The sequence below is a fragment of the Pinus tabuliformis genome, chromosome 3_2 (genome assembly GCF_031772625.1).
Source record: "Pinus tabuliformis cultivar Carrire ecotype Pingquan chromosome 3_2, CPIR1, whole genome shotgun sequence".
In the NCBI taxonomy this organism is placed as follows: Eukaryota; Viridiplantae; Streptophyta; class Pinopsida; order Pinales; family Pinaceae; genus Pinus; species Pinus tabuliformis.
In genome coordinates this window covers 708,549,658-708,562,141 of record NC_142302.1, presented here as the reverse complement: position 1 = coordinate 708,562,141, position 12,484 = coordinate 708,549,658, and the positions used below count along the sequence as shown (strand labels likewise).

General features: G+C 32.7%; 1 pseudogene; it reads left to right on the top strand.

Moving 5' to 3' along the window:
* Positions 1-346: 346 nt before the first annotated feature.
* The window catches only part of LOC149182614 (serine/threonine-protein phosphatase 5-like), a 164,577-nt pseudogene continuing 152,439 nt past the window's right edge, over positions 347-12,484 (top strand).

Genomic DNA, 12,484 nt, shown 5'->3' with positions numbered 1-12,484 from the left:
ACCTGATGAAGACTGCAAGAAGTTTGCAGTAAAAGAAGCAGAAGCAGGGGAGGAAGTTCACAACTGTGAACCTGGGCAAGGAAGCCTTATTAAAATAGATGATGCAGGGAAAAAATTTGAAAACTCTTTGAAGGAGTTAAATCAACACACTGAAGTGTTGATGAAAGAAAAAAGTCCAGAATAGCAAGTTGAAACTCTGTTGAAAGGAGACACACAGTGTAGATGTGTGAGACAAAGGAAGATGCAGCTGGACAACAGCAACCAGGTAGAGCAGGAAGGAAGAATTAATGAATAAGACCGGCAAGAAGATCGACTGGAAATAGAAATAGAGAACATAAAGAAACTGATGTTGAAGCAGACCAGAAGGCAAAGGCTGGCAGCATCAGAAAAGGTGATCAATCAATTACTAAACGATTTTCAGCAACTTAAAAGAATTTGTCCAAATGGTCCTGATGCCACCCAAAATCTTGAAGAGACCGAAACAGTAGTCAAAAAAGTTAAATTTATTGAGGCCATCTCAGTGAATGATCTTGTGAATCATTCTATTGTTGAACCCAATGATTTTCATTTAATAAAGGTGGAGTGACAGCATGGAATAGAAGGAGAAAATATAACATTGGAATTTATAAAGAAAGTGATGGAAGACTTCAAGAATCTGGAAAACATACGCAGAAGGTGTGCACTTCAAATATTACTGCAAGTAAAGGATTTTCTGGAGGCGATGCCATCGCTGGTTGACATCGATATTCCGAATGGAAAGCAATTTACTATTTGTGATGACATCCATGGTCAGTATTATGACCTTTTTAACATCTTGGAGGTTAGTAGGCTTCCTTCGGAGGACAATCCTTATTTTTTTAATGGTAATTTTGTTGATCGAGGATCATTTTCAGTTGAAGTTATACTTGTGCTATTCGTATTCAAGTGTATGTGTCCAACTGAACTTTATCTCGCAAGAGGAAATCGTGAAAGCGGGAGTATGAACCAGATTTATAGTTTTGAGGGCGAAGTCAAGTCCAAGTACAGTGAAAACATGGTTGATCTTTTCGCTGAAGTGTTTTGCTGCCTGCCTTTGGCTCATGTCCTCAATGACAAGATTTTTGTTGTCTGTGATAGTCTTTTTAGTGTTGATGGTATAAATTTGGATGATATCAAAGACATTGTTCGGTTTTGAGAACCACCTGAAGAGGGTCTGATGTGTGAAATATTTTGGAGTGATCCACAGCTCCATAAAGGGCATGGACCCAGAAAACGACATGTTGGTTTGTCTTTTGGAGAAGATGTGACCAAAACATTTTTCCAAGAAAACAATCTTGTGCAAGTGGTCAGGTCTCATGAAGTTAAAGAGGAAGATTATGAAATTGAACACCACGAAAAACTTATTACAGTGTTTTCAGCTCCAAACTATTGTGACCAGAGAAGGAAGATGAAGCAGGAAGCAACTGACATGCTGCCTAAATGGAGGAGCAGAGCATATGGACAACTCCAGGACAAAGTCTGGGATCCAGGAGGAATTTTTTTTTCTTCATTCCTTTTTGAAAGCACATGATCAGGAGATCATGAATGTTTTCAACCGTGAGAGTCTGATGCAGGAGCATCTAGTCCGAGCTAGCAATGTGACGGGGTGGTCACATGTTGTGGCTAAATGCAAGACTTGAGGAAGACTTAGTTGTTAAATTTGTGTTAATTTCAATAAGGCTAGGTAGTTAAAAGTGGTCTAGTTTAGTTAAATGATGATAAAGATTGAGTTATAACTGAATAACTAATTCTTTCATGTGCGGAAAGAAGTAGTTAGCTATGACTTATGTATAACTTCTTTCTGGAAAAAAAAAGGGGAGAGAGGAGAGGTGAGGCTTGGACAACCAAAGTTATAAGCCTCCAGGCAATTGGAAGGCCATGAATGTTGAATATCTGGTCAGGAAGAAAAGTTTGTAAGTATTTTCATTATTAATATGATAAGTGTGTTTTAGAGCTTTATTGGTGGATTTAGAAATTGGGTGTTTAAATTTCTGTAACTGGGAAGTCGAATTTCCTAATACATTTGTTAGAAAAATTTTAAGACCGAATTTATGAATTAAAGAACTGTGTGAAGAAGAACCAAAGATAGTTCTGATTTCGTGGTGAACTGGCAGAATTTTGTTCCTGTTGGATTGAATTTGGTTGGTTGTTGACCACATTATTAAGTTGAATGTAGATCTGGAAATCGAATGATGGAAAATTGATGTGGAATGTGTTAACTTTGTTAAAAGTTGAACAACGTTTTAAATCTAGTTTGATAAGTTAAGTTTTGGCTTGAGATTGAATCATTGACACGTAGAACAGGGTAATGGAGCAGCGCTAGCTTAATCGAAGGAGTAGCTGGATGTGCCATCGAATGAGGTGTTCGATCAAACAAGTTGACAAGTTGTAATGTGATAACGCAATGTTTAAATCCATGTGGGAACTGAAATTGATGTCAATTGTATTTATTGCCAAACGTGATAATGCAGAGGTCAAATTATATAATTGCCGGAATCATGTTTTGCAGAAGTGGCAAGTTCGACGGATGAAGACAGATCGATTTACATAAATCGATGCTAATTTGTGTTAAAATTCCTACATAAGGAGTCAAGGGCACAGAGAAAGAGCTGTCAATTCGATGATGGATGAATGGTAAGTCACAATTCAACGTTGGGGAAAATTGGTACAGAATGAGTACCATAATGAAGATTGTTGAGTTTATGACTGTTAATTGAGGAGCTTCCGCAATTGAGGTGTGTGCAAATTACCAGAGATTGAACTTTTATTTGGGAACTTATTTGAGGTGCATTTCTATACGCATGAGAATGGGAAGATTCTGGGTTTTGCAGGGTAGACTTGCATCATTCATGAATGAGCAGGTTTGAGAAACGATCAAAGACTACAAATTTGAAGCAAAATCTGAGAATTCCTTCCTAAAGAGACAAATGGGAGAGCAGTGGAAAGAAATGTCTGTGCTAAAACAAAAGTGTAGGCATTTGGAGGAAATGATCAATTATCTGAAGAATTTACTTATTAATCAGACAGGAGAAAAATCTAATGCTCAAAGCAACAAGAATTGGACTCTGCCCCATTAGGATCCCTCAGTCAACAAACATTAATTGTAATCGCCTCATTCTTCTCTTTTCTGCAAAGTCTTACCACTACTAGTCTTTTATGTTATGTAGGTGTAAATTGTTGTTGAATCAATATGTAAGTATTTTTAAGGATAGTGCAATTAGTAACCTCAGTAACAAAAGGGGAAGAGCTTGGAAGATAGGGACTGTTTTCCCTTTGTTTCTCTTCCAGGATGCCTTCTCCCATTTTGGCTTGATGTAATGGGAGCATGTCTCCATCTTTTCCTTTTTTTTTGAATAGTTATCCAGTAACCAACTTTGTTAAAAATAAATAAAAATAAATAAATAAATTGAAACTTTTAAATTATTTGGTAAGCGGGAATATTAATTATATAAGTGGATTTGGTGTATTTAATGGGTATGGAGCAAAATTAATTATTGATTATAGTTCAATCTTATTATATATAAGAATTTGCAATAATATTGTGAAACACTTAAATTTATTTATTGTTGAAAGAATCAAAACTTTTAAATTTTAAATTATCTGGTAAGTGGAAATGTTAATTATATAAGTAGAATTGGTGTATTTAATGGGTATGGAGCAAAGTTGAATCATTGATTATAGGTCATCTTTATTAATAATTTGCAATAATATTATGAAACACTTATTGTTGAAAGATTCAAAACTTCTAAATTATTTGGTAAGTGGAAATCTTAATTAGATAAGTTATATTATAAAGATTTAATATTTCAAATCACCGCCCTCTATGGAGTAGTGATAATAAATTGTTCAAACCTATATAATATTTTTTAACAATATAAACAAAATATGTGTTTTATCTTATCAACAAAGAAATGGAAGTTTAAAACCAAAATTAATATGTTTATGAAATTTAAGTTTCCTTATCAAATTCAATAACATTGAACTCAGTTTAAATCTTAGGGATTCTTTCTTGTCATTGGACTTATGATATGTTCTTATTAGGAATTCAAGTTTACAAAATATAGCTTTAAGGGATCTCATGTACATGGTAAGAGGGTATTGGAGAAAAATATAGTTTTCAGGGATTTCTTGTACATCGAAAGACGGTAATGGAGAAATAAGAGTTTTTCTTTTTGCTAGTTAATGTTTGACTGGTAAGACTCTTATGTAGTTTAAGAAACCATAAATTTTGAATCATAAGTTTTGAATTTTGATTGTATTATAAAAAAAATCCTAAAAAGCCAATAATATAAACAAAATTAAAAAATTAAAATCTATATATATATAAAAAGTTTAATTAAAAAATTATTAATTTCATAACCAACCCCATACATATTTTAAACATCCATATATATTTTCACTTCAACATAATAAGAATTGTTCTCACTCACCATGATAGTGAACGGACAAATTTTTTATTTTATTTGTAAGTTTTCTCAATTGTTTTCCAATATTAATAAAAGATGGTACATTGATAATTGTTCATGCTTCATACATGTAACAAGGGGTAACCAAAAATAGCACCATTTTATCAGTGAAATCCATGATACAAGGTTTTAACTATCACAGAGAGAGCATGACCCATGTATGCTTGTCATACTTGCCCACTGATGCCCAAAACGTTTACAGAACTAAGGAAAACAACAATGTTGAGATGAGGGTACTGAAACTAAGCCTCCAAGTGTTATATCATCCTACAGAAAGAAAAAATGGAGGTTTATACATAATCAAAGCAAAGGAAAACCTCCTACATGTCGACTACATCCAAAGTGCTATAAAGAGTGCGATTCAAAATCAAACTATGTTCCAGAGTGCCATGTCGTCAACCCACTGTAAGGACTAGTGCAAAAAAACAATGAATGCTCAACTATAGAGACAAGTGCATAAAACATCAAAGACCATTAATAAGAAATGATGACAAGAGAAAGAGGAGAGGAGTTTGCCTGTGGAGAATTCCTAGTGAGAGAATTAATAACTATCGACACTTCCTGCTGCTCATCCGAATCAGTAACCAAATTGCAAACCACAAACTGCTCCACCCTTGCTACTATCACCACAATATCATCAATTGTAAAAAAAACAATAGTTAAATAACTAGAATTTATCATATTATTTATAAATGTTTCACCTACATAATTTTATACTATTAAAAATATATATAATTGTTTAAATTTTAAAATTTATTAATTTTAAAAGGGAAAAAATCAACTTACATACTTTTTATATCATTAAATTTATATTTGATAAAATTAAACAACCATTTGAAAGAAATATATATATATATATATAGATATAGATATAATAATATTATTAACTTTGAAAATTTAAAAAAAAAATTAACAATTTAACATACAGTTAAACATCGCAATATAAAAGCTATTTTTAATATTATATAATTATAAACTTTCTTAAATATATGTTATATATCTGATATATGATTATTGCATATATATAATTCCTTATGTCAGACCATGTCATATTTGTAATATATAATTCTTTATGTCAAAGCATGATAAAGAAGGTTGATTTTGTCAAAAATTCGATGAAAGAATGTTGCTTTTGAATTTTATAAAATTATTTCCACACTTTTTAAGCACTCATATGATATTCTCACCCCAACCAAGGGAGGCTGCACTTTACCCTTTATGATGACCACTCTTTCCTGGCTATTCAGCAGCCATGTCTCACATCATACCAAAACATGTTATAGGAATTCATGGATCATCTTATTAGAAATCGCATAGTTACATAATCCACATGGCATTGTAATAAATAGAATATGCGTTGCCTACCAATTACATATCAATTTTTCCATTTCCATTCATGATCCATGTCTTTACTTTTTGAAAAGGAGTAGCATCAAATTTGGTCTGAATTAAAAATGTTTATTGTTAGCCTGATTTATTGTTTAAAAATAGAAATACTAAAATTAAGTTTTTATGTCATGTCATGATTTAGTGTATTTAAAGTCATTAAGTAAATTTGATTATTAATTAATATGAATGTGAAAATTTGTAATTAACTTAATTTTAAAGTCACATTTTTTTGATGGGGTGTTTGTATGACAAAGTTTCGTAATGAAAGATATAACGGAAGTATCATCGGACGTTTGGTTTAACGATAAAATGTTTTTATGGTGGAAGTTTAATAAGGATATCATAATTACTAACATGTAGGAAATACGTTGGTGAATCACGATGGCGGTCCTCGATGATAGAGTTATGCTCCACACTTGGCGCCACATGCCCTTCACGTGGCAAGACTTGGGAGCCCAATCCTCTTCACTCCTCAATAAGTCGTATCGACTTAAGTAGGCATAGGTGGGAGGTAGTCTTGTGATGTACATTAGTTCTTCGGGCTGTAAAATTCTTTTTGCCTATGCTCAGTGTGATTGCCCCTCGTATGGCGAATTGGTTGTTGCCCCTTATATGGCGGATTGGTTGGGAGCACAATCACCTTTGACCTACGAGGTAAGCTAATTTATGAGAAAATAATGCGAGAAAGTCTTGAAAGGAGGGAATACGGGCTAACACATTACATATGGCTCGCTATGAAGAGCGTTTGTGTTTGTTATCTCAGTCTGTACACTCCATCCCTCACATCCTCGGCTTATATTTGCATGGTCATGGACTCAGGGTGGCGAAACAATTGTGTCAAGGTTGCGGCCTGCAAGGTATATTTCCACTGGTGTGGAGGTATACTACTCTTGTATCTTACTCAACTTCTTACAGTATGTTTGTGTCATAGTCGTGTAAAGGTCAGGTCATCTCTTTGTTGTATGGTATGTAACTTTTCATCCACTCCTTGGTCTCTAGTTCCATTTCTCATTAAGAAGAGGGCAAAATGTTCTTTGTTGTCTTCCTTCATAATTCAGGGTATGGTTTGACTTTTGAGCTGGTGGTGATTTCACCCTCGACGACTCCTCATAACTTGGACCCTGTCGGAACCTCTTTCAATTGTTCAGTCCTAGTCTATGGAGTGTGATACCCAAGTACCTTCTCCACTTTGTTTTAATAGGGTAGATGGTTTGGTTATTTGTTCAATATACAGTGTCTAGATATATAGTATGGCTCCTTTAATATACAGTGTCATGAAAGGTTGGGATTACGGGAAATATCCTATCTACAAAAGTCCTGGGTTTTAAAGTCATTTAGCTAATCCACATAACTCTATTCATGTTGTTGTTCTTTTAATGTTTGCAACCTCTTTTGGTAGCGAATCTAGATATCCCGTGTCTTGGTCCATCATAGTAGGTCAGTGCAACACATTCTCTCTTTGTTTGCATTGTAGGTCAATTGGCTATATGGCTTTGCGGCAACACCTTCCTAGTTGTAGGGGTAGCACTACCGGGTCATATTCGTTGAGAGGACGACACTTATTTGGATGGGAATCAGTCGCCAATTTCTTTGAGGCAGCTTCGCTAGAGGTATGGAAGGAAATATTCCATTCGGAGGAAAAAGAGTTTGGGGATTGTGTTTATTTCTCAAGCTTGGAGATTGGAGGCAACAACCTCAAATGGGTTCCAGACCTGGAAAATTTCCACAAGGGAAGGCTTCATTTCCTTCACTCCATCACCCATCATCGACAACTAGAAACTCTTCTTAGCATGGTTATCAGAGACAAGCAAGTAGACAACTACAAGTTGTTTACAGGCCAGGAGGAGATAAAGAGAATTCTGTGGGATATAAGATATAACTTAGATGATATAGTGGTCAGACTGTCTCGAATGGAACGTTATGTTGTCTTTGATTCAAACACTGAATCAAATGAACACCATGATGTGCCAGTGGTCATCAACGCTCTAGCTCAAGCCTCTCCTCACGCCAACTCTTCTACTACATCGTCAGTAATAATCTTGGACTAACAAGTCCACTAAACACTTTTTCTACGGGTCTATGGGTGGCAAGTTCTGTTTTTGTAAACGTTATCTTGATGTTTTTACAAAGCCTAGCCTTTTAAATGATTATAAGTATTATGGTAACTTATTATAGTTTTGCTAAAATATCTATCTCAATTTTTAGTAATCTCAACTTAGCTATAAGTAATTAGTAAATTTGGTAAGACTTACACTAAACCTGGGAGATAATCAAAGTTTACCAAATCACTCTTTCTGGAGCTCTTTTAGAAGTTTGCTTAAAAGGCTTGTAGTGTAAAAAAAAAAATGATAATCACTAAACACACCTACAAAAAAATCTATACCATAATTAAATATAAAATTATTAAGCCATCACTATTGCCGACATATAATTATGATCTCAAAGTCAATGGATAAATTTCACTTTCATACGACAGACAACTTGTAAATGGAGGACCACTTTCATTTGTTGTTTTAATAATGTTATGCTTTTGCACTTTGAATTTTTTTTATTATATTCCGTTTCATATATGATATGATTTTTCTATTAAATTTAACTGAACAAGAATAATCGGGTGTGGTTTTAATTTTATATTATTTAAAAAAAAAAAATTTAAAAAAGCAGTTATTTTTAATTCTAGTTAAACTTATTTTGCATGACATGATTTTCAGATTTTTTTCCCTAGTCAATTTACCCTAAATTCACCATAAATTTTTTAGAATTATAATTTGATTTGTGTAATTTGTAAAATTTGAGTATAGAAAAAGTTTTTCATGGTGTTGGAATCATTTATATATTAAAAATCATTTTAAAAATTCATTTTAAATAATAAGAAATCACAATCTTGCCTAACAGTATATCTTCTAATTCACCCAATATTATATTGTCAAGCAAACTTTTTATTAATTATAACAATGCTTACGATTATCTCTTATATATTTAATTTCAAATTTTTAAAATATATAAATATTTTTAAAACAATTCAAATAATTAGTAATCAATGAATGGAATTTAATATATATATATATATATATATATATATATATATATATATATATATATATATATATGTTGCATCAAAGTAGACAACATAGTAGTACAAATCCAAAGAAGTTGAGTGTAACTTGCAAATCTTTTAACGAGGTTGAATGTAACTTAAATCTTTTAACCTACCACCAAAGGATAGGGAGGGAAATTTCCAATGTTGTTTCTTCCACGTTTTTTAATTTCTTTCATACATGGCAAAGTTTAGCAAATTGATTACCCACATGAAAAATTAAAAGAAACATTCTTTTTTACTAGATTGGACCCATTCCTTCCTTAAATAGTGAGCCCAAAGAGATTTAATACCTTATAGAAGTATTTATTTATGTCTTTTTTTCTTGTCTTCCCCGATTCAATTCCTTCTCGTTATAAAGGAGGGGGTGTGGGTAAGGGTGGTGAGGCAAGAAGCGGTGATGCAATGGAGGAGGATGAATGAGTTTCATTAATGCTTCATTGTATAATGGGGATTCAAAACTCTCATTTGAATGAACCTTCTGCACTAAAATATTTCCCTGAGATTGAGCTACATTTTGATCAAGGGGGATTTTCTAATATGGAGCATTTGCTAACTCTTTTGGAGCCTTTCTTTGTTCTTCGTTTGATTCTTGTACTTCCTCCTCTACATCTTCCTCTTTTATCCCTATTGGGACAGTAGAATATGGATATGTGTGGGACTTGGATGGATTATCACCATCTGAATTCAAATTTTCTCAACCTTTGAGATCTACAAGAATCTTAGATGTTTCTACCTGGACATTTTCCTATTCCACTTCTTGTAAAACTTTGAGGACCTCATATATGTTTGTTCACAATAGAAGGATTTTTTAAAAATACAATTGGGTGTAGTGGCTTCTTGGGGAACATCTTTTGAGGCTATGGAATCTTTGGCTATTGTTTTCTATGTCTATTAGCCATTTTCATGAATGACTTTTTTGTGACAAAATAGAGGGTTCATTGAATGATTGAGAAAATATTGAGCTTCTTGATTTTTTGGGTAATTTTTAACAAAGTTCCTAAACTCAAGGAAAATGTTACACTTAAGGGATCTAGTCAAATTCTAATTCCTACCTATAGCTCTACTCATCCATATTTATATACAATGCCTATAGAAAGCCCTTCTTCAAGTTCATTTCTACACATATTCTAGCACAAGTATATTAATTTTCTTTTAGATCAACTCAATCAATGTATCGACCCAACTTGTCCCATATAGCTCTGAAGTTTTTTGCATCCCAAAATATGAGAGGAAGGCGAGGAAACCTTAAACAAAAAAAGGATGAAGGCATCTCTTATTTCGATTTGCATTCCAACAATCATTGTAACAAAAACATACCCCAAGGTCACATGAAGTGAGGACTTTAAAGAAAAATCATGTTTTGATCCTCTTTTTCTGAAAATAACAAAATAAAATATATCGTTAGTCACATGCAAACAAAGATGCATGCCCTTTTATTTTTAGCTTCTAGTGCTTTGCCATCCATGCTTATGTAATATTTGGATTGGGCATAAGGCCTGTCTAACCAATGCTTGTTTTGATGTAATGAGGGAAAACTTTCTAATCAATGCCCTTTTATATAATGAGGGAATTCTTCCTTGAATTTGGACATTAAAACTCTATTGCAGGAATATATTCCATCTTCTTGACAATCTATCGATTGATGGATGAGAATGCTTGGTGAAGAGTTAGCAAAAAACTTGAATGTTGCAATCTCATCAATAAGATCCATTTTCATTGTCTCAAGCATACGATGTTAGTAATCCCCAAATAAGAGAAACCTATAAAGAGATTCATGCTAATAAATGTTCTAAGCACCAAAGGGACCACCCATATGTTGCATATAGAGTATTAAACAAATACAATAACCTCCTAAAGCACTTAGCTCTTGATTGATTAAATACTTGTGAGAAGTGATTGTTAGGATAAAACCCTAGCCATCTTGAAACTTTTCATTGTCTCATTCCACTTACAAAATTGAGAACGATGAAGTTTAAATGTTCTACATTTTTTCCTTTTTTCAATTGAATTCAAAAATATAATTCTTTGTGAGATTACTAATTTTTGTTGCTTGAAATGCATTTTTAAATGTATAAGGAGATTCAAAACTCTTAAAAATCACCAACACATAAAGTCTGTACAATTTAACAACTCAGATCTATCGTTTCAACAATTTTGTGTTGGATTTAGGATAGATGCATTGAAAAATGTGCCTAGGGAAAAACTAAAACATAAAATGTTTATAGTATACTAATACAGAATTCTCATATTAATGTTTATATTTATGGTAAATAAATAAATAAAATTGATTTAAATGAATACAATAACAAATTACATGGAACAAGCTTAAAAATGAATGAACTATACAATGTTTCACTATTCCATCCTCTACCACTATAACTACTAGACCTCAGCATAAGTGTCCTCATCATATTTATATAATATGCTTTGCCAAGTGATCTACATCTTAGGGGCTTAGTAAACTTTCATGTTTAGTAACTTTTAAAATAAGACTTATGTGTAATTTAGTATTGATTTATTAGATTCTCATTTTTAATATTTTTGAATAAGATTTACTTGTAGTTTAGTCCTTGTTTTATAATTATATTTTGAATGAAATAATAATAATATTCGTAGTAAATTAGGTGTTTGTAATAATTGAATACAAATATTCATATTTCAATTTAATGATACTAAAAATTCAAATTAGTGTCTATTAATATAAAAAACAGAATTTACAATCAAAGCTCTCTATATAAGAATTTTTTCATACTCCCATTTCCTTGCAAGTTCCTGCAACAATTCCCAGCCAATTTGGGACATTTCATTGACATTCCCAAGCTCCCAAAAATGTATAAATGATGGAAAAAACTTCCTAAATAAGGGATGGAAATTTATTCAGTAATAATAAATAAATATGGAGGTAAACATAACTAATCATCATATAGTATAGATCTTAGATATAGGCTAGCCAATAAGAATGAATAATGAAGCTAGAACTCAACTAGATTAACCTTTGAAAGGTGGTATTTAGTAACAAATTTGAAACTAGCAATTAAGTTGAGCCTCCAAAATCTAATCATAGAGGGACACTTAACCATAATCATCTAGGATTTGAACATAATCTTATGTATAACAACTCCAAACAAGGTGTACAACTAGAGGCGCTTGGCTAAATATGTGCTAGTTTGAACTCTAATTTAATCCATTAACTCCATTCCCTCTCCCTTATATGAAAAAAATCCAATGGCCTTGCTAAATATTTGGTTAATGAGGGTCTCAAGATAGAAGGTTAGTAACTCCACCTATATTGGAACTCACAAATTTGAGATAGTTGTCCATCGTGTGTGTGATGAAATATTGCGGGTTTAAGGCTCTTTTGCATGCATGTGTTGGTGACATCATATGGTAATGATGGAAGCATAGAATGTGGTAGATAACCATTTTAATGGATGGTTTAGATTGTAATGAAAGTAATGAGAATGTGGCAAGTGAAATAAGGTGACCCATCATGAATTTGAATGGGAAATCA